Raw genomic sequence first — 22,199 nt, 5'->3', positions numbered from 1 at the left:
ACTACGTGGTCTTCTGTGTTTGGCTTCTTTCACTGAGGATAATGTTTCCAAAATTCATTCACACTGTAGTATGTGTTCAGTGCTTTGCTCCTTGTTAAGGCTGAGTAATATTCCAGTGTGTAGATGAACTATATTTTGCTTATCCATTCACCCATTAATGGATATTTACATTATTTCCACCTTTTGTTATTTTGAAAAATGCTGCTATGAGCATGTGTCTGCATGTGTTTGGGTTCCAGGTCATAATTCTTTTGGGTATATACCTAGGACAGGAACTGCTGTCACCAGCCTTAAAAAGAATTATAGTTTAATTTTTTGGTCACACTATGGGGCATGTAGGATCCTAGCTCCCCAACCAGGGATTGAACCCATGCCCCTTGCAGTGCAAACGTGAAGTCTGAACCACTGGACCTCCAGGGAAATCCCCTGGCATCAGCTTTTAAACACTTAAGTCAGCTCTCATCTCTTCCATGTTTGTGTTGTCATTTAGCCACTAAGTTGTGTCTGATTCTTTGTGACCCCATGGACTGCAGCACACCAGGCTTCTCTGTCCCTCACTATCTCCTGGAGTTTGCTCAAACTCATGTCTGTTGAGCCAGTGACGCCATCCAACCATCTCATCCTCTGTTACCCGCTTCTCCTCTTGCCCTCCATCTTTCCCAGCATCAGGGAGTTTCCAAAGAGTCAACCCTTCATATCAGGTGGCCAAAGTATTGGAGTTTCAGCTTCAACATCAGTCGTTCCAATGAACACCCAGGACTGATTTCCTTAAGGATGGACTGGTTGGACCTCCTTGCAGTCCAAGGGACTCTCAAGAGTCTTCTCCAACACCACAGTTTAAAAGCATCAATTCTTCTGTGCTCAGTTTTCTTTATAATCCAACTCTCACATCGATACATGACTACTGGAAAAACCATAGCCTTCACTAGATGGACCTTTGTTGACAAAGCAATGTCTCTGCTTTTTAATATGCTGTCTGGGTTCGTCATAACTTTCCTTTCAAGGAGTAAGCGTCTTTTAATTTCATGGCTACAATCACCATCTGCAGTGATTTGGGAGTCCCCCAAAATAAAGTCAGCCACTGTTTCCACTGTTCCCCGTCTATTTGTCATAAGTGATGCCATGGGACCAGATGCCATGATCTTAGTTTTCTGAATGTTGAGCTTTAAGCCAACTTTTTCACTCTCTTCTTTCACTTTCATCAAGAGGCTGTTTAGTTCTACTTTCTGCCATAAGGGTGGTGTCATCTGCATATCTGAGGTTATTGAGATTTCTCCTGGCAATCTTGATTCCAGCTTGTGCTTCTTCCAGCCCAGCGTTTCCCATGATGTACTCTGCATAGGAGTTAAATAAGCAGGGTGACAATATACAGCCTTGACATACTCCTTTTCCTATTTGGAACCAGTCTGTTGTTCCATGTCCAGCTCTAACTGTTGCTTCCTGACCTGCATATAGGTTTCTCAAGAGGCAGGTTAGGTGATCTGATATTCCCATCTCTTTCAGAATTTCCACAGTTTATTGTGATCCACACAGTCAAAGGCTTTGGCATAGTCAATGAGGCAGAAATAGATGTTTTTCTGGAACTCTCTTGCTTTTTCGATGGTCCAGCGGATGTTGGCAATTTGATCTCTGGTTCCTCTGCATTTTCTAAAACCAGCTTGAACATCTGGAAGTTCTTTGGAACTCTGCATTCAAATGGGTATATCTTTCCTTTTCTCCTTTGTTTTTCACTTCTCTTCTTTTCACAGCTATTTTTAAGGCCTCCTCAGACAGCCATTTTGCTTTTTTGCATTTCTTGGGGATGGTCTTGATGCCTGTCTCCTGTACAATGTCATGAACCTCCATTCATAGTTCATCAGGTACTCTATCAGATCTGGTCCCTTAAATCTATTTCTCACTTCCACTGTATGATCATAAGGGATTTGATTTAGGTCATACCTGAATGGTCTGATGGTTTCCCCTACTTTCTTCAATTTAAGTCTGAATTTTGCAATAACGAGTTCATCATCTGAGCCACAGTCATCTCCCAGTCTTATTTTTGCTGACTGTACAGAGCTTCTCCATCTTTGGCTGCAAAGAATATAATAAATCTGATTTCAGTGTTGACCATCTGGTGATGTCCATGTGTAGAGTGTTCTCTTGTGTTGTTGGAAGAAGGTGTTTGCTATGACCAGTGTGTTCTCTTGGCAAAACTCTATTAGCTTTTGCCCTGCTTCATTCTGTACTCTAAGGCCAAATTTGCCTGTTACTCCAGGTGTTTCTTGACTTCCTACTTTTGCATTCCAGTCCCATATACTGAAATGGACATGTTTTTTGGGTGTTAGTTCTAAAAGGTCTTGTAGGTCTTCATAGAACCGTTCAACTTCAGCTTCTTCAGCATTACTGGCCGGGCCATAGACTTGGATTACTATGATATTGAATGGTTTGCCTTGGAAACGAACAGAGATCATTCTGTTTTTGAGATTGCATCCAAGTACTGCATTTCAGACTCTTGTTGACTATGATGGCTACTCCACTTCTTCTAAGGGATTCCTACCCATGGTAGTAGATATAATGGTCATCTGAGTTAAATTCACCCATTCCAGTCCATCTTAGTTCACTGATTCCTAGAATGTCGACGTTCACTCTTGCCATCTCCTGTTTGACCATTTTCAATTTGCCTTGTTGCATGAACCTAACATTCCAGGTTCCTATGCAATATTGTTCTTTATAGCATCAGACCTTGCTTCTATCACCAGTCCCATCCACAACTAGGTGGTGTTTTTGCTTTCACTCCTTCCCTTCATTTTTTCTGGAGTTATTTCTCCACTGATCTCTAGTAGTATATTGGGCACCTACAGACCTGGGGAGTTCCTTTCAGGGAGGACATTTCGGTGTCCTACCCTTTTGCCTTTTCATACTGTTCATGGGGTTCTCAAGGCATGGCTACTGAAGTGATTTGCCATTCCCTTCTCCAATGGACTACATTATGTCAGACCTCTTCACCATGACCCATCCATCTTGGGTAGCCCCACATGGCATGGCTTAGTTTCACTGAGTTAGACAAGGCTGTGGTCTGTGTGATCAGATTGGCTAGCTGTCTGTGGTTTCAGTCTGTCTGCCTTCTGATGCCCTCTCTCAGCGCCTACCGTCTTACTTGGGTTTCTCTTACCTTGGACGTATATCCCTTCAGGGCTGCTCCAGCAAAGCACAACCACTGCTCCTTACCTTGGACATGGGGTAGCTCCTCTCGCCTGCCGCTCCTGACCTTGGACGTGGGGTAGCTCCTCTTGGCCGCCGCCCCTGCCCTTGGACGTGGGGTAGCTCCTCTCGGCTGCTGCTCCTGCCCTTGGACGTGGGGTAGCTCCTCTTGGCCACCCCTGCACCGTGCAGCCACCGCTGTCCAATTCTCACATCTGTACAAATCTTCCAGTGACCTCATATTGAGCTTATGAGGGTTGACAGATTGTGGCCCGTGGGCAGAGTCAGCCCAGGCTTATATTTCTGTGCAGCCACAGGAGTTGCTCTCGAGGGCTCATACTTTAGTGTCCTGGAGTCACAGATGGGGCACCTTCCTCTTGTCCCTGTTCCCTCCTTTGCTTCCAACTGGCTTCCTAAATGGCAGCCAACACTCACCACTACCCAGGCTTCATAGCTGATTGTGTTGCAGGGAAGAACTGATTCTGCCTCAGTTGTCTCATCTGGGTGAGCTGGCAGGAACTGTGACTTGCTTTTGGAACTGTGACTTACTTTTGTTCTTATAATCATACATTATGGACTGACTGCCTCAGAGGACCCTGCCCCTCTGCCTGACTTGAACTAAAGTGCCTTTGTTTAGCTCACAGAGAGATAATCTGACCATACCCACCTGTGAATGGGTGCAAGAAAAGAAGAAATTAACACACCTGCTCCTACTTTGCAAGATAAATGGTCTTTTTACTTCCTCACCTCCTCTTCCTCTCTGTTTAGATAAAAGAACCTGGCATCCAGACCCCAACAAGATGGTTACCTTGAGACATTAGTCTGCCATCTTCGGGGTGAGCCAGTTTTCCGAATAAAGTTGTGGTCTTTGCCTCAACACCTCTTTTTGTTCATTGGCCTGTCATGTGGTGAGCAGAGCAAGCTTGGGCTGCGTAATCATCACATGGGCTGCCACCTACATGTTGGTGTGTCTTCTGTTGGCAGTTACTAGGCATTGGCTGGGTGCATCTGATTCTGGGGGTTGGTGACTCAGCATGTTGCTTCAGCTCTGGCCAGCTCACCCAGATGAGACAGCCTGGCCTTGGGAAAGAGAGGTTGGCTGGAAACTGGGCATCACTGGAGCAGAGAGAAACTGGCCTTGGTGGTCATCCCACACCCTCTCCACTCACCTGGATCTTGTCTACTAAAAAGCATGCACAACGTGAGAGTTGTAAGTTAAGTTTCATTTGGGATAAAATGAGGACTGAAACATAGGAGGCAGCACCTTGGATAGCTCTGAGAGACTGCTTCAAAGAGCAGTCGTCCAAGAAGGCCAATATATAAGATTTTGGTGAAGGGGGAGTTCAGTGCAATCAAGCATTCATTTCACATGAGGTTTTCTGCTAGTCATGAGGAGCTGATGTCATCATGAAGGGATTTAGTGCTTTTCTAGATATAAGTCAAGAATCCACCTGCAGTGCAGGAGACCCGTGTTCGATTGCTGGGTCGGGAATATCCCCTGGAAGAGGAAATGGCAACCCACTCCAGTATACTTGCCAGGGAAATTCCATGGACGGAGGAGCCTGGAGGGCTACAGTTCGTGGGATCGCAAAAAAGTGGACACAACTGAGCAACTAACACTCACTCACTAGATGTGACGAGATACAAGGACTGGGATCATGAAATCAGTTTCTGAAAACATCTGACTATCTAAAGACATGTCCCACCAGTTTCTCTGGAGCACAGAGTGCCTCACTCTCCACCCGGAACTGCCTTCAAGGCATTTGGAGAGAGAAACTGCAGCAGCACAGGATTCCATCTCTGCAGAGGCAGGTGGCAAATGCCCTTGGCAAGTGCCAATCTGTAGTTGACAATCTCCAAGCCTCAGGCCCGTCACTCTTCATCCAGAGAATGTCTCCAGCAGCTGGACAGGAATCCTGTCTTCCAACCCTGGATGGCCCATCCCAAGCAAATGGGGCATAAGGCAGGCTGGAAGCATCCTTCATTTTATGAATACCTTCTTGCTGCTAAGTTTCTGCTAAGTCACTTCAGTCGTGTCCGACTCTGTGCGACCCCAGAGACGGCAGCCCACCAGGCTCCCCCGTCCCTGGGATTCTCCAGGCAAGAACACTGGAGTGGGTTGCCATTTCCTTCTCCAGTGCATGAAAGTGAAAAGTGAAAGTGAAGTCGCTCAGTCGTGTCCGACTCTTAGCGACCCCATGGACTGCAGCCTACCAGGCTCCTCTGCCCATGGGAGTTTCCAGGCAAGAGTACTGAAGTGGAGTGCCATTGCCTTCTCCGGAATACCTTCTTAATAGCCTTAATTTTATCTCTCGGTCCTCAAAGACTAAAATATTTACTGTAGAGCCCTTTGTAGAAGGGCTGTCCCCTGAAGTAAGAACAGACATTAAGGGGACTTCTGGTGGTGCAGTTGTTAAGACTCCAGGCTTTCACTGCTGAGGGCACGGGTTCAATCCCTGGTCAGAGAACTAATATCCCCCATGGTGCCACGATGTATCACATCATCACCCTCATCGGCAAGAACCTCGAGAAGTTCAAGGCCCTTGAGAGTGACCCTGCTGATAGGCATCAAGGCTGCAGGGCAAGCTGCTGAAGGCACACCATTACACATCAAGCTGATCTCGGGGAGCAGCCCTCATCCCCGGCATTCTTTGGTCTTAGTTGCCGCATGTGGGATCTAATTCCCTGACCAGGGATCGGCTCCAGGCCACCTGCATTGGGAGCTCGGAGCCTTAACCACTGGACCCCCAGGGAGGTTCCTCAGCATCATATTTTATGACCCTTACTTGCAGGGCAGGACTGAGCAGTCCCTGGGACTGCAGATGGTCTATGCCCCTCAGGACTTACTGTTATCAGAGCAGTCTCCTTGCACTATAATCTCAACAGACATAACCACCACCTCATCAATGACTTTACTATAAAGCAGGTGGTCCTATATTACTGACACTAATGAATGCATGGTGGAAGGCATCCTTTTCTTCAAGCAGGTTGGTGTTTGCACAAGTTTGCTTAAAACACTTTCTATGTATATCAGCTCTTTACATCTTCTGTTGCGTTAAGGGCTCTGCATTTCCCTCTCTTTTAAAAAGAAAAAGAATATATCTACTTATTTATTTATTTTTTGGCTGCACTAGGTCTTTGTTGCTGCACTCGGGCTTTCTCCATTGCAGCGAGTGGGGGCTACTTTTCATTGCGTGGCGAGGGCTTCTCATTGTGGTGGCTTCTCTGGTTGCAGAGCACAGACTTTGTGCACATGGGCTTCAGTGGTTGCAGCTCGTGGGCTCCAGAGTGCAGGCTCTGTAGTTGTGGTACACAGGTTCAGTTGTTCCATGGCATGTGGAATCTTCCCAGGCCAGGGACTGAACCAGTGTCCCTTGCATTGCAAGGAGGATACTTAACCACTGGACCACCAGGGAAGCCCTCTGCACTCCCTTCTTGCTGTCAAAATAACTTTATCCTGATAGTGTTCCACTGGTCGACCTCAGCACCAGTAGGAGACAGCAGACAGCCTCACTGGTCGTCTGTCTGCTTGGGTTTCGTACACTGGTTTAGCACAGTGTTTGGTAGAACATCACTGACTGGAAAACAAGGATGTCACATCCCTAGAAACAAAAACCATGGTAGTTCCGTTCCCAGTGTGTACGTTAATTTTTCTTTTCTGTTTGTGTTTTAATTTTTCACGTAAAAATAATACTGACTTTCAGTAAAAAAAAAAAAATACTAACTTTTCACTTGGCTGTTCTGGTTTTAAAGGATGAGCTTAGGCTGTGTTAAAGGATGAGCTATAGGCTGTGTGTTTTTCTCTACCAACTCAGCGCTTATGAAATACTTTTGTACCATAAGTAAAATTTGAGGTGTTTTGAAAAAAAAAAAGCAGATGAGGTATGGAGCATCCCTAGTGAATGAGACACTTGGACTGGTGGATGAGAAGTGCACACGACCTAGGGCCTGCATCAGACAGTTCCCAGCAGAGCAACCTAGAGCCTGAGCAGTGTAGACTGGGAAAGCACACAGACCGCGAGCAGGGGCAAACCCAGTGTGGCTGAGACACAGAAAGCACTCTCCACAGATGCCAGTGATATTTGTTGGCAATGTTCCTCCCTCTCCAGAGCACGACTTAACAAGTGAGCCTAAAAAAGTGACCACCACCGCCCCCCTTGTGTCAGGGCAGAAATTAGACACTGAAGACACCAGCAAACAGAAGAGGCTAAAATAAACAGAGGGAGCCACTTTGGAAATGACAGGTGCAATAGATTAAAACCCTGTAGTTAGCACCGACTACATAGGAAGGGGCCTATAGATCTTGAGAAGCATAAGCCGAACTATCAACGAACTATCTGAAAATGAACTGACCCCACACTGTCCGTAACAGCTCAAGAGCAAGTCCTAGATATATTTTTACTATTATTGTTTTTAAACTTTTAAAAATTTCTTTTTCATTTTTAAGTCCTCTATTCCTCCTTTAATTTTCATTTTTATAACCTACTATTACTTTGCAAAAAAAAAGACCCTATTTCTTAAAGTAAAATTCATATATATTTTTTATAATTTTTGTGACTTTGTTTTTTTCTTTAATATTGTACTTTTGAGAATCCAACCTCTACTCTAGATATTTAATCTTTGCTTTTTGGTATCAATTTTGTACCTTTAAGAACCCAATCTTCAGTACCCATTTTTACCTGGAAGCGAGATTATTGGCTTGACTGCTCTCTCCCCCTTTGGACTCTCCTTTTTCTCCACCAGGTCGCCTCTATCTCCTTCCTCCCCCTTCTCTACCCAACTCTGTGAATCTCTTTGTGTGTTCTGGACTGTGGAGAACACTTAGGGAACTGATTACTGGCTGGATCTGTCTCTCTCCGTTTGATTCCCCCGTTTATCCTCCTGGCCACCTCTGTCTCCTTCCTCCTTCTTCTCTTCTCTGTATAACTCCGTGAACATCTCTGAGCCATCCAGACTGTGGAGAGCACATAAGGAAGTGATTACTGGCTAGCTTGTTCTCTCCTCTTTTGATCCCCTCACTTCTCCTCCTGGCCACCTCTATCTCCCTCCTCCCTCTTCTCTTCTCCACGTAACTCTGTGAACCTCTCTGGGTGTCCCTCACGTGGAGAAACTTTTCATCTTTAACCTAGATGTTTTATCATCAGTGCTGTATAGATGGAGAAGTCTTGAGGCTACTTTAAGAATAAGACTGAAAATGAGAGGCAGGAGGCTTAAGTCCAAATCCTGAGAACACTAGAGAACTCCTGACTCCAGGGAACATTAATTGATAGGACTTCATCAAACGCCTCCATGAGGTCAGTTCAGTTCAGTCGCTCAGTCATGTCCAACTCTTTGCGGCCCCATGAACCGCAGCATGCCAGGCCTCCCTGTCCATCACCAACTCCCAGAGTTCACCCAAACTCACGTGCATCGAGTCAGTGATGCCATCCAGCCATCTCATCTTTTGTCGTCCCCTTCTCCTCCTGCCCCCAAAACCTCCCAGCATCAGGGTCTTTTCCAATGAGTCAACTCTTCACATGAGGTGGCCAAAGTATTGGAGTTTCAGCCTCAGCATCAGTCCTTCCAATGAACACCCAGGACTGATCTCCTTTAGGGTGGACTGGTTGGATCTCCTTGCAGTCCAAGGGACTCATAAGAGTCTTCTCCAGCACCACAGTTGAAAAGCATCAATTCTTCAGTGCTCAGCTTTCTTCACAGTCCAACTCTAACATCCATACATGACCACCAGAAAAACCGTAGCCTTGACTAGACAGACCTTTATTGGCAAAGTAATGTCTCTGCTTTTCAATACACTATCTAAGTTGGTCATAACTTTCCTTCCAAAGAGTAAGTGTCTTTTCATTTCATGACTACAGTCACCATCTGCAGTGATTTTGGAGCCCAAAAAGTAAAGTCTGACACTGTTTCCACTCTTTCCCCATTTATTTCCCATGAAGTGATGGGACCAGATGCCATGATCTTAGTTTTCTGAGTGTTGAGCTTTAAGCCAACTTTTTCACTCTCCTCTTTCACTTTCATGAAGAGGCTTTTAAGTTCCTCTTCACTTTCTGCCGTAAGGGTGGTGTCATCTGCATATCTGAGGCTACTGATATTACTCCCAGCAATCTTGATTCTAGCTTGTGCTTCTTTCAGCCCAGCATTTCTCATGATGTACTCTGCTGCTGCTGCTAAGTCGCTTCAGTCGTGTCCAACTCTGTGTGACCCCATAGACGGCAGCACACCAGCCTCCCCATTCCTGAGATTCTGCAGGCAAGAACACTGGAGTGGATTGCCATTTCCTTCTCCAATGCATGAAAATGAAAAGTGAAAGTGAAGTCACTCAGTCGTGCCCAACTCTTAGCGACCCCTTGGATTGCAGCCTACCACGCTCCTCCGTCCATGGGATTTTCCAGGCAAGAGTACTGGAGTGGGGTGCCATTGCCTTCTCCGTGATGTACTTTGCATATAAGTTAAATAAGCAGAGTGACAATATACAGCCTTGACATACTCCTTTTCCTATTTGGAACCAGTCTGTTGTTCCATATCCAGTTCTATGCAGGTCAGTTGCTTCCTGACCTGCATATAGGTTTCTCAAGAGGTGGGTCAGGTGGTCTGGTATTCCCATCTATTTCAGAATTTTCCACAGTTTATTGTGATCCACACAGTTAAAGGCTTTGGCATAGTCAATAAAGCAGGAATAAATGTTTTACCACATGCCCAAGGTAAGAGAAACCCAAGTGAGAAGGTAGGTGTTGCGAGAGGGCATCAGAAGGCAGACACACTGAAACCATAATCATAGAAAACTAGCCAATCTGGTCATGTGGAGCACAGCTTTGTCTAACTAAATGAAACTAAACCATGCTGTGTGGGGCCACCCAAGATGACGCATCATGGTGGAGAGGTTTGACAGAATGTGGTCCACTGGAGAAGGGGATGGCAAACCACTTCAGTATTCTTGCCTTGAGAACCCCATGAACAGTATGAAAAGGAAAAATTATAGGATACTGAAAGAGGAACTTCCCAGGTCGTAGGTGCCCAATATGCTACAGGAGATCAGTGGAGAAATAACTCCAGAAAGAATGAAGGAAAGGAGTGAAAGCAAAAACAATACCCAGTTGTGGATGTGACTGGTGATAGAAGCAAGGTTCAATGCTGTAAAGAACAATAACAAGGCAAATTGGAAGTGGTCAAACAGGAGATGGCAAGAGTGAACATCGACATTCTAGGAATCAGTGAACTAAAATGGACTGGAATGGGTGAATTTAACTCAGATGACCATTATATCTACTACTGTGGGCAGGAATCCCTCAGAAGAAATGCAGTAGCCATCATGGTCAACAAAAGAGTCCAAAATGCAGTACTTGCATGCAATCTCAAAAACGACAAAGTGATCTCTGTTCGTTTCCAAGGCAAACCATTCAATATCATGGTGATCCAAGCCTATGCCCCAAGCAGTAATGCTGAAAAAGCCGAAGTGGAATGGTTCTATGAAGACCTACAAGACCTTTTAGAACTAACGCCCAAAAAACATGTCCATTTCAGTATAGGGGACTGGAATGCAAAAATAGGAAGTCAAGAAACACCTGGAGTAACAGGCAAATTTGGCCTTGGAATACGGAATGAAGCAGGGCAAAGGCTAATAGAGTTTTGCTAAGAGAACGTACTGGTCATAGCAAACACCCTCTTCCAATGACACAAGAGAAGACTCTACACATGGACATCACCAGATGGTCAATACCGAAATCAGATTGATTACGTTCTTTCCAGCCAAAGATGGAGAAGCTCTATACAGTCAGCAAAAACAAGACCAGGAGATGACTGTGGCTCAGATCATGAACTCCTTATTCAGGGATTTGAACCAAATTCAGACTTAAATAGGAGAAAGTAGGGAAAACCACCCGACCGTTCAGGTATGGCCTAAATCAAATTCCTTATGATTATACACTGGAAGTGAGAAATAGATTTAAGGGACTAGATCTGATAGACAGTGTACCTGAAGAACTATGGACAGAGGTTCGTGACATTGTATGGGAAACAGGGATCAAGACCACCTCCATGGAAAAGAAATGCAAAAAAGCAAAATGGTTGTCTGAGGAGGCCTTAAAAATAGCTGTGAAAAGAAGAGACGTGAAAAGCAACGGAGAAAAGGAAAGATATTCCCGTTTCAATGCAGAGTCCCAAAGAATAGCAAGGAGAGATAAGAAAGCCTTCCTCAGCGATCAATGCAAAGAAAGAGAGGAAAACAACAGAATGGGAAAGACTAGATATCTCTTCAAGAAAATTAGAGCTACAAAGGGAACATTTCATGCAAAGATGGGCTCAATAAAGGACAGAAATCTTATGGACCCAACAGAAGCAGAAGATATTAAGAAGAGATGGCAAGAATACAGAGAAGAACTGTACAAAAAAGATCTTCATGACCCAAAGAATCACGATGATGTGATCACTCACCTAGAGCCAGAAATCCTGAAATGCAAAGTCAAGTGGGCCTTAGGAAGCATCACTATGAACAAAGCTAGTGGACATGATGGAATTCCAGTTGAGCTATTTCAAATCCTGAAAGATGATGCTGTGAAAGTGCTGCACTCAATATGCCAGCAAATTTGGAAAACTCAGCAGTGGCCACAGGACTGGAAAAGGTCAGTTTACATTCCAATCCCAAAGAAAGGCGATGCCAAAGAATGTTGAAACTACTGCACAATTGCACTCATCTCACAGGCTAGTCGGAGAAGGCAATGGCACCCTACTCCAGTACTCTTGCCTGGAAAATCCCATGGATGGAGGAGTCTGGTAAGCTGCAGTCCATGGGGTCGCAAAGTCGGACACGACTGAGTGACTTCACTTTCACTTTCATGCACTGGAGAAGGAAATGGCAACCCACTCCAGTGTTCTTGCCTGGAGAATCCCAGGGACAGAGGAGCCTAGTGGGTTGCCATCTATGGGATCACACAGAGTTGGACACGACTGAAGCGACTTAGCAGCAACAGCAGCATCAGCACACGCTAGCAAAGTAATGCTCAAAATTCTCCAATCCAGGCTTCAGCAATACGTGAACTGTGAAGTTCCAGATGTTCAAGCTGGTTTTAGGAAAGGCAGAAGAACCAGAGATCAAATTTCCAACATCTGCTGGATCATCAAAATGCCTCCATACGTACACTGAAACGAAGCACCACCCAAGGGCCAACAAGTTCCAGAGCAAGACATACCACGCAAATTCTCCAGCAACATAGGAACATAGCCCTGAGCTTCAATATACAAGCTGCCCCAAATCACACCAAACCCACTGACATCTTATAAATCATTACTGGACACTTCACTGCACTCCAGAGAGAAGAAATCCAGCTCCACCCACCAGAACGCTGACACAAGCTTCCCTAACTAGGAAACCTTGACAAGCCACCCGTCCAACCCCACCCGTAGTAAGGAAAATCCACAATAAAGAGAACTCCACAAACTGCCAGAACATGAAAAGGCCACCCCAAACACAGCAATATAAACAAGATGAAAAGGCAGAGAAATACCCAGCAGGTAAAGGAACAGGATAAATGCCCACCAAACCAAACAAAAGAGGAAGAGATAGGGAGTCTACCTGATAAAGAATTCCGAATAATGATAGTGAAAATGATCCAAAATCTTGAAAACAAAATGGAGTTACAGATAAACAGCCTGGAGACAAAGATCGAGAAGATGCAAGAAAGGTTTAACAAGGACCTAGAAGAAATAAAGAAGAGTCAATATATAATGAATAATGCAATACATGAGATCAAAAACACTGTGGAGGGACCCAACAGTAGAATAATGGAGGCAGAAGATAGGATAAGTGAGGTAGAAGATAGAATGGTAGAAATAAATGAAACAGAGAGGAAAAAAGAGAAACAAATTAAAAGAAATGAGGACAACCTCAGAGACCTCTGGGACAATGTTAAATGCCCCAACATTTGAATCATAGGAGTCCCAGAAGAAGACAAAAAGAAAGACCATGAGAAAATCCTTGCGGGATAATAGTTGAAAACTTCCCTAAAATGGGGAAGGAAATAATCACCCAAGTCCAAGAAACCCAGAGAGTCCCAAATAGGATAAACCCAAGACGAAACATCCCAAGAGACATAGTAATCAAATTAACAAAGACCAAACACAAAGAACAAATATTAAAAGCAGCAAGGGAAAAACAAGTAACACACAAAAGGATTCCCATAAGGATAACAGCTGATCTGTCAATAGAAACTCTTCAGGTCAGGAGGCAACGGCACAGGACATACTTAAAGTGATGAAAGAAAATAACCTAAAGCCCAGATTACTGTATCCAGCAAGGATCTCATTCAGATATGAAGGAGAAATCAAAAGCTTTACAGAGAAACAAAGGCTGAGAGAATTCAGCACCACCAAGCCAGCTCTCCAGCAAATGCTAAAGGATCTTCTCTAGACAGGAAACACAGAAAGGGTATTAAAGTTGAACCCAAAACAATAAGGTAAAGGGCAACGGGATCATACTTATCAATAATTACCTTAAATGTAAATGGGTTGAATGCCCCAACCAAAAGACAAAGACTGGGTGAATGGATAAAAAAAAAAAAAAAAGACCCTATATATATTGTCTACAAGAGAAGCACCTCAAACAATAGACACATACAGACTGAAAGTGAAGGGCTGGAAAAAGATATTCCACACAAATAGAGACCAAAAGAAAGCAGGAGTAGCAATACTCATATCAGATTAAATAGATGTTAAAACAAAGGCCTTGAAAAGAGACAAAGAAGGATACTACATAATGATCAAAGGATCAATCCAAGAAGATATGACAATTATAAATATATATGCACCCAACATAGGAGCACTGCAATATGTAAAGCAAATACTAACAAGTATGAAAGGGTAAATTAACAATAACACCATAATAGCGGGAGACTTTAATACCCCGCTCACTTATGGATACATCAACTAAACAGAAAATTAACAAGAAACACACATTTTAAATGCTACAATAGACCAGTTAGACCTAATTGATAACTATAGGACATTTCACCCCAAAACAGTGAATTTCACCTTTTTCTCATGCGCACGCTGAACATTCTCCAGGATAGATCACATCCTGGGCCATAAATCTAGGCTTGGTAAATTCAAAAGAATTGAAATCATTCCAAGCATCTTTTCTGACCACAGTGCAGTAAGATTAGATCTCAATTACAGGAGAAAAACTATTAAAATTTTCAGCATATGGAGGCTGAACAACACGCTGCTGTATAACCAACAAATCACAGAAGAAATAAAAAAGAAATCAAAATATGCATAGAAACAAATGAAAATGAAAACACAACAACCCAAAACCTGTGGGACACTGTAAGAGCACTGCTAAGGGGAAGGTTCATAGCAATACAGGCATACCTCAAGAAACAAGAGAAAAGTCAAATGAATAACCTAACTCTATACCTAAAGCAACTAGTAAAGGAAGAAATGAGGAGCCCCAGGGTTAGTAGAAGGAAAGAAATCTTAAAAATTAGGGCAGAAATAAATGCTAAAGAAACAACAGAGACCATAGCAAAAATCAACCAAGCCAAAAGCTGGTTCTTTGAGAAGATAAATAAAATTAACAAACCATTAGCCAGACTCATCAAGAAACAAAGGGAGAAAAATGAAATCAACAAAATCAGAAATGAAAATGGAGAGATCACAACAGATGACACAGAAATACAAAGGATCATAAGAGACTGCTATCAGCAACTATATGTCAATAAAATGGACAACTTGGCAGAAATGGACAAATTCTTAGAAAGTACAACTTTCCAAAACTGAACCAGGAAGAAATAGAAAATCTTAACAGACCCATCACAAGCACGGAAATTGAAACTGTAATCAGAAATCTTCCAGCAAACAAAAGCCCAGGTCCAGACAGCTTCCCAGCTGAATTCTACCAAAAATGTAGAGAAGAGCTAACACCTATTCTACTCAAAGTCTTCCAGAAAATTGCAGAGGAAGGTAAACTTCCAAACTCATTCTGTGAGGCCACCATCACCCTAATACCAAAACCAGACAAAGATGTCACGCAAAAAAGAAAACTACAGGCCAATATCACTGATGAACATAGATGCAAAAATCCTTAACAAAATTCTAGCAAACAGAATCCAACAACACATTAAAAAGATGATACATCATGACCAAGTGGGCTTTATCCCAGGGATGCAAGGATTCTTCAATATCCGCAAATCAATCAATGTAATACACCACATTAACAAATTGAAAGATAAAAACCATATGATTATCTCAATAGATGCAGAGAAAGCCTTTGACAAAATTAAACATCCATTTATGATAAAAAAAAAACCCTCCAGAAAGCAGCAATAGAAGGAACATACTTCAACATACTAAAGCTATATATGGCAAACCCACAGCAAACATTATCCCCAATGGTGAAAAATTGAAAGCATTTCCCGTAAAGTCAGGAACAAGACAAGGGTGCCCACTCTCACCACTACTATTCAACATAGTTTTGGAAGTTTTGGCCACAGCAATCAGAGCAGAAAAAGAAAAGGAATCCAGATTGGAAAAGAAGAAGTAAAACTCTCACTGTTTGCAGATGACATGAGCCTCTACATAGAAAACCCTAAAGACTCCACCAGAAAATTACCAGAGCTAATCAGAGAATACAGCAAAGTTGCAGGATATAAAATCAACACACAGAAATCCCTTGCATTCCTATACACTAATAATGAGAAAATAGAGAAATTAAGGAAACAATTCCTTTCACCATTGTAATGAAAGGAATAAAATACTTAGGAATATATCTACCTAAAGAAACAAAAGACCTATATATAGAAAACTATAAGACACTGGTGAAAGAAATCAAAGAGGACACTAACAGATGGAGAAAAATACCGTGTTCATGGATCAGAAGAATCAATATAGTGAAAATGAGTATACTATGCAAAGCAATCTATAGATTCAATGCAATCCCTATCAAGCTACCAAAGGTATTTTTCACAGAGCTAGAACAAATAATTTCACAGTTTGAATGGAAATACAAAAAACCTCGAATAACCAAAGCAATCTTGAGAAAGAAGAATGGAACTGGAGGAATGAACCTGCCTGACTTCAGGCTCTATTACAAAGCCACAGTCATCAAGACAGTATGGTACTGGCACAAAGACAGACATATAGATCAACGGAACAAAATAGAAAGCCCAGAGATAAATCCACACACCTATGGACACCTTATCTTCAACAAAGGAGGCAAGAATATACAATAGAGAAAAGACAATCTCTTTAAAAAGTGGTGCTGGGAAAACTGGTCAACCACTTGTAAAAGAATGAAACTAGAACACTTTCTAACACCATACACAAAAATAATCTCAAAATGGATTAAAGATCTAAACGTAAGACCAGAAACTATATAACTCCTAGAGGAGAACATAGGCAAAACACTCTCTGACATAAATCACAGCAGGACTCTCTATGACCCACCTCCCAGAATATTGGAAATAAAAGCTAAAATAAACAAATGGAGCCTAATTAAAAGTAAAAGCTTCTGCACAACAAAGGAAACTATAAGCAAGGTGAAAAGACAGCCTTTAGAATGGGAGAAAATAATAGCAATCGAAGCATCTGACAAAGAATTAATCTCAAAAATATACAAGAACACCTGCAGCTCAGTTTCAGAAAAATAAACCACCCAATCAAAAAATGGGCCAAAGAACTAAACAGACATTTCTGCAAAGAAGACATACAGATGGCTAACAAGCACATGAAAAGATGCTCACCATCACTCATTATCAGAGAAATGCAAATCAAAACCACAATGAGGCACCATTTCACGTCAGTCAGAATGGCTGCTATCCAAAAGTCTACAAGCAATAAATGCTGGAGAGGGTGTGGAGAAAAGGGAACCCTCTTACACTGTTGGTGGGAATGCAAACTAGTACAGCCATTATGGAGAACAGTGTGGAGATTCCTTAAAAAACTGGAACTAGAACTGCCATATGACCCAGCAATCCCACTGCTGGGCATACACACCAAGGACACCAGAATTGAAAGAGACACGTGTACCCCAATGTTCATCACAGCACTGTTTATAATAGCCAGGACATGGAAGCAACCTCGATGTCCATTAGCAGATGAATGGATAAGAAAGCTGTGGTACATATACACAATGGAGTATTACTCAGCCATTAAAAAGAATACATTTGAATCAGTTCTAATGAGATGGATGAAACTGGAGCCTATTATACAGAGTGAAGTAAGCCAGAAAGAAAAACACCAATACAGTATACTAGGACTGCAAGGAGATCCAACCAGTCCATTCTGAAGGAGATCAACCCTGGGATTTCTTTGGAAGGAATGATGCTAAAGCTGAAGCTCCAGTACTTTGGACACCTCATGTGAAGAGTTGACTCATTGGAAAAGACTCTGATGCTGGGAGGGATTGGGGGAAAGAGGAGAAGGGGATGACCCAGGATGAGATGGCTGGATGGCATCACGGACTTGATGGATGTGAGTCTGAGTGAACTCTGGGAGTTGGTGACGGATAGGGAGGCCTGGCGTGCTGCGATTCATGGGGTCACAAAGAGTCGGACATGACTGAGCGACTGAACTGAACTGAACTGAACTGAACACATATATATGGAATTTAGAAAGATGGTAGCAATAACCCTGTATGTGAGACAGCAAAAGAGACACAGATGTATAGAACAATCTTTTGGACTCTGTGGGAGAGGGCGAGGGTAGGATGATTTGGGAGAATGGCACTGAAACATGTCTATTATCATATGTGAAACAAATCGCCAGTCCAGGTTCAATGTATGATACAGGATGCTTGGGGCTGGTGCACTGGGATCACCCAGCGGGGTGGGATGGGGAGGAAGGTGGGAGGGGGGATCAGGATGGGAGACACATGTACACCTGTGGCAGATTCATGTCAATGTATGGCAAAACCAGTACAATATTGTAAAGTAATTAGCCTCCAATTAAAATAAATAAATTTATATTTTAAAAATAAAGTTCTGTTTAAAAAAAAAAAGCTGAAAGAATTCAGCACCACCATACCAGCTCTCCAACAAATGCTAAAGGAGCTTCTCTAGACAGGAAACACAGAAAGGGTTATAAACTCGAACCCCAAACAATAAAGTAAATAGACTTGGCATCAAGAGTCCCAAACATCCGAACACAACACTGTAAGTCAACTTTAGTAGAGTAGTAGCGTCAGTCACTCAGTCGTGTCCCACTCTTTTCAACCCCATGGGCTCCTCAGTCCATGGGACTCCTCGTTAGGGAAGAATACTGGAGTGGGTAGCCATTTCCTTCTCCAGGGGATCTTCCCCACCCAGGGACTGAACCCACGTCTCTTGTGTCACCTGCATTAGCAGGCAGATTCTTTAACACTAGCGCCTCCTGGGAACAAAGGAACAAAAAGAACCCCAAACAAGCAAGAAAACAAACCAAAAACTCAAACAACAACAAAAGAATTCCAAACATCAAACTAAAAAGTTGTAAGAGGAGGAGGGACTTCTCTGGTGGTCCAGTGGTTAAGACTCTGCACTTCCAATGCAGGGGGCATGGGTTCAATCCCTGTCTGGAAACTAAGCTCCCTCCCATATGCCATGGAGCTCGGTCAGAAAACAAAAAGTAAGAGGAAATCCCCATCCTGTGACTGTAGTCCCTTTGGTCTATGGGGATGGTCACCTCTTTTGCTAATAGGAAGGCTAAAGTACTGCAAAATGGGGAGAAAACTGTTCTGTTAGACAACATTGAGCATAGGATCAAAGACAATATAGGCTCCTATACAGAGAAGCCTCACCCATCTGAAATGCATATGGAGTGGGCAAGTTGGTTGGTAGTTCAGTAAGACCTGCTGATAATGCAAAAAAGAAAAAAAATGACTTGTGGACACAGGGAGGGAAGAAGAGAACGGGATGAATAGAGAAAGAGGCAGTGACATTTATATGTATATATGCTACCATGTGTAAAACAGATAGCTGGTGAGAAGTTGCTGTATAATACAGGGAGCCCAGCTTGGTGCTCTGTGGACCTAGAGGGGAGGGGTGGGGCAAGAGGAGGGAGGCTCAAGAAGGAGGGGATATATGCATAATTATGGCCAATTTTGCATTGTTGTATGGCAGAAACAGAGCTTCTTTCGTGGCTCAGATGGTAAAGAATCCGTCTGCAATGCAGGAGCCCTGGTTCAATCCCTACGTTGGGAAAATGTCCTGGAGGAGGGCATGACCACCCACTCCAGTATTACTGCTTGGAGAATCCACATGGACAGAGGAGTCTTGCAGGCTGCAGTCATGAGGTCACAAGAGTAGGACATGACTGAGCGCTAAAGCACACATGGCAGAAACCAACACCACATTGTAAAGCAATTTTCCTCCAATTAAAAAATAAATTAAAAAAATTTAAAAATTATTAAGTTTCACAAGCTGTTTGTACTCAAATATACTTTCTCAGTTTCAGATCCTCAGCTATTTTATTGAGTGGGAAGTCGAACTGAAAGGGTTCAAGAATAATGTTGCATTAACTTATGTCTCAGGAAAGCATGTGGAATCTTAGTTCCTTGTTCAGGGATCAAACCTGTGCCTCCTACACTGAGAGCACAGAGTCTTAACCACTGGACTCCCAGGGAAGTCTCAGGAAACACTTCTTAAGATAACTTGTCAGATTGTCTATAAACCCACGTTTTTTTAGACATTGATAAAGTCTTCTTTTCTTCACATGGTATTTTATACAAAAACACTTCAGGTGTGTTATTAGATGTGACTGATTTTGACAAATCCTATTAGGTCTGTATCAACTGTTTACATGTTGTATTCATTGCCTCTTTGTTTAAAAGATGGCCTATTTTGAGCCTTTGGATGAGGACATTCATGTTTTTGAGCCAAAAATCTTGAAAACAGGGACTTCTCTGGTAGTCTAGTGACTAAGACTCTGCACTCCCAGTGCAGGGGGCCTGGGGCCCATCCCTGGTTAGGGACCTAGATTCCACATGCTGCCACTGAAGTCCTGGCACAGCCAAATAAATATATAAATATTAACAAAAGAAAACTTGAAAACAGTCCCAAACAGAAAAATAATGGCTATCAGAAATATGTTTTTTAAAATTATTTTTAACTAGAGGATAATTGATTTACGATGTTGTGTTGATTTCTGCCATACAGCAACACAAATCAGCCAGGTGTGTGCTTAGTTGCTCAGTCTTGTCCGACCCTATGTGACCCTTTGGACTGCAGCCTGCCAGGGTCCTCTGTCCATGGGATTTTTTGACACAAATACTGGAGTGGGTTGCTAGTTCCTTCTCCAATATGGTTTGTTTTAGTGTGAGTTACTGATACTGTATTTGTTTATTGTAAAGGTGGATATTTAGTGTTCTGCCCAGTTTTCAAAAAAAGTAAAAAAAAATTCAAGGAAAAAAAAACAACTTTCATAGCAATATTTAGACTGGTGTTTAACCTAACAACTGGTCACCATAGCCTAGCAAAAACTGACATGTAAACTGAACCACCCCTCATTCTAAATGACTTTGAAGGTGGTTCCATCACAGGCAGGCTTTCCCCATCGCCCTGTTCTCCTTTCTTATTTGGACACCCTCACTGTCTGAAATCAGCTCCATGCTATCTTTAGAAATGTGAGATCCTCAAACCATATGTTCACAGCCTAGAACCATAGATGCTGGGAAAAAAAAAATCAAACAAAACAAAAACAGCCAATGCATTAAAGAAATGAGGAACTTGAATTCCAAGCCAGAAGGAAGGAGAAATGAATGTGAAAAGAAATGAGAAACTGTCCACGAAGGAGAATGATGGGGAGGGGAGTGGCTGGTAGACATCAGCTGGGCCACCTAGTGATTAAGGAGGATTTTTGAGTGTCCCCTTGACAGGAGTCTCTGGCAATCAGGGACTGGAGGGAGTAGGGATGGGCTATGAGTCAATTTCCCCTCACACTCCTGGAGTTAAGGGGGTGGGGAATTCCAGAACCTGGGGTCTTAGGGGAAGGGGGCTGTGCAGCGGTGACTTCCAGGTTCAGAGGTGTTTTCCTGTGATGGTCTCACCCAGAGCTGGAGCCTGGATCTCACCTTCAACCATCCTCAAGGGGCCACAGGTGGATAGGCACTTAGGGCCCTTGGGCAGCCGGCGGCCTCACCCTCTGTGGCTGCTGCCACAGCCTCTGTGTTTCTGATGAGCTGTGACCACAAGAGCCCCTGCACTCCCTCCTCAGTCGCTGGCTGATGAGTCAGATCTCTGACTTGGTCCCTCAGGCTCCAGGCGGAAACATCACCCTGACCTGCCTGTGACCGCCCCCTCCTGGCCCAGCCGCCTCACACAGTCCCACCAGTCTGCTCAGGCCCATCTACAAAATGGTGACCAGCAGGGTGAGTCTAGAGGGTGGCACACGGGGTGCAGGTGAGACTGGAAATGGAGTGAAAGTGAGCTGAGGAGGAGGGCAAATGCGATGAAGGTCCCAGCAGGTGAGGATGGGAGCTCAGGATACAGGTGAGCATGAGGGTGAGAAGGCAGAGAAGGACCGGAGGGTTCTGATGCTGAAGGCAGAGGTAGAGATGCAGGGCAGGTGCAAGCAAGAAGCCAGGTAAATACCCAGGTGAAGATGTAGGCAAGGACGCTGGTAAGAAAACACGAAGAGGGACTTCCCTGGTGGTCCAGTGGCTAAGACTCCATGCTCCCAATGCAGGGTTCAATGCCTGGTCAGGGAACCTCAACTGGTAAAGAATCCACCTGCAGTGCAGGAGACCCTGGTTGGATTCCTGGGTCAGAAGGTTCCCCTAGAGAAGGGATAGACTACCCATTCCACTATTCTTGGGCTTCCCTGGTGGCTCAGATGGTGAAGAATCCGCCTGCAGTATGGGGAAGAGGCATACGCACTTCCGGTGAGGAACAGGTGAGGCAGGCATGGGCACCGGAGATGAGGAAGCCCGTGAATGTGGAGGCGAACTGCAGGAGGGAATGAAGTGGGAATCAGGTCAAGTTCCTGCAGGATGGAGCTAAGCTGGCAAGTGAGGCAGTGGGGGGTCGAAGCTGCCTCTGTCCGCCTCTCAAAGACCT

General features: G+C 43.7%; 1 non-coding gene across 1 annotated transcript; it reads left to right on the top strand.

Annotated features, from left to right (window-relative positions):
• The first annotated feature begins 18,653 nt into the window (after positions 1-18,653).
• On the top strand, positions 18,654-18,726 carry TRNAG-UCC (transfer RNA glycine (anticodon UCC)). The gene has a single exon. It is a non-coding gene; the product is annotated as a tRNA-Gly (tRNA).
• The last annotated feature ends 3,473 nt before the right edge of the window (positions 18,727-22,199 follow it).

Source organism: Capricornis sumatraensis, chromosome 9, assembly GCF_032405125.1.
Source record: "Capricornis sumatraensis isolate serow.1 chromosome 9, serow.2, whole genome shotgun sequence".
In the NCBI taxonomy this organism is placed as follows: Eukaryota; Metazoa; Chordata; class Mammalia; order Artiodactyla; family Bovidae; genus Capricornis; species Capricornis sumatraensis.
The sequence above is the reverse complement of the archived record's forward strand: the minus strand, read 5'-3'. Positions and strand labels throughout refer to the sequence as shown.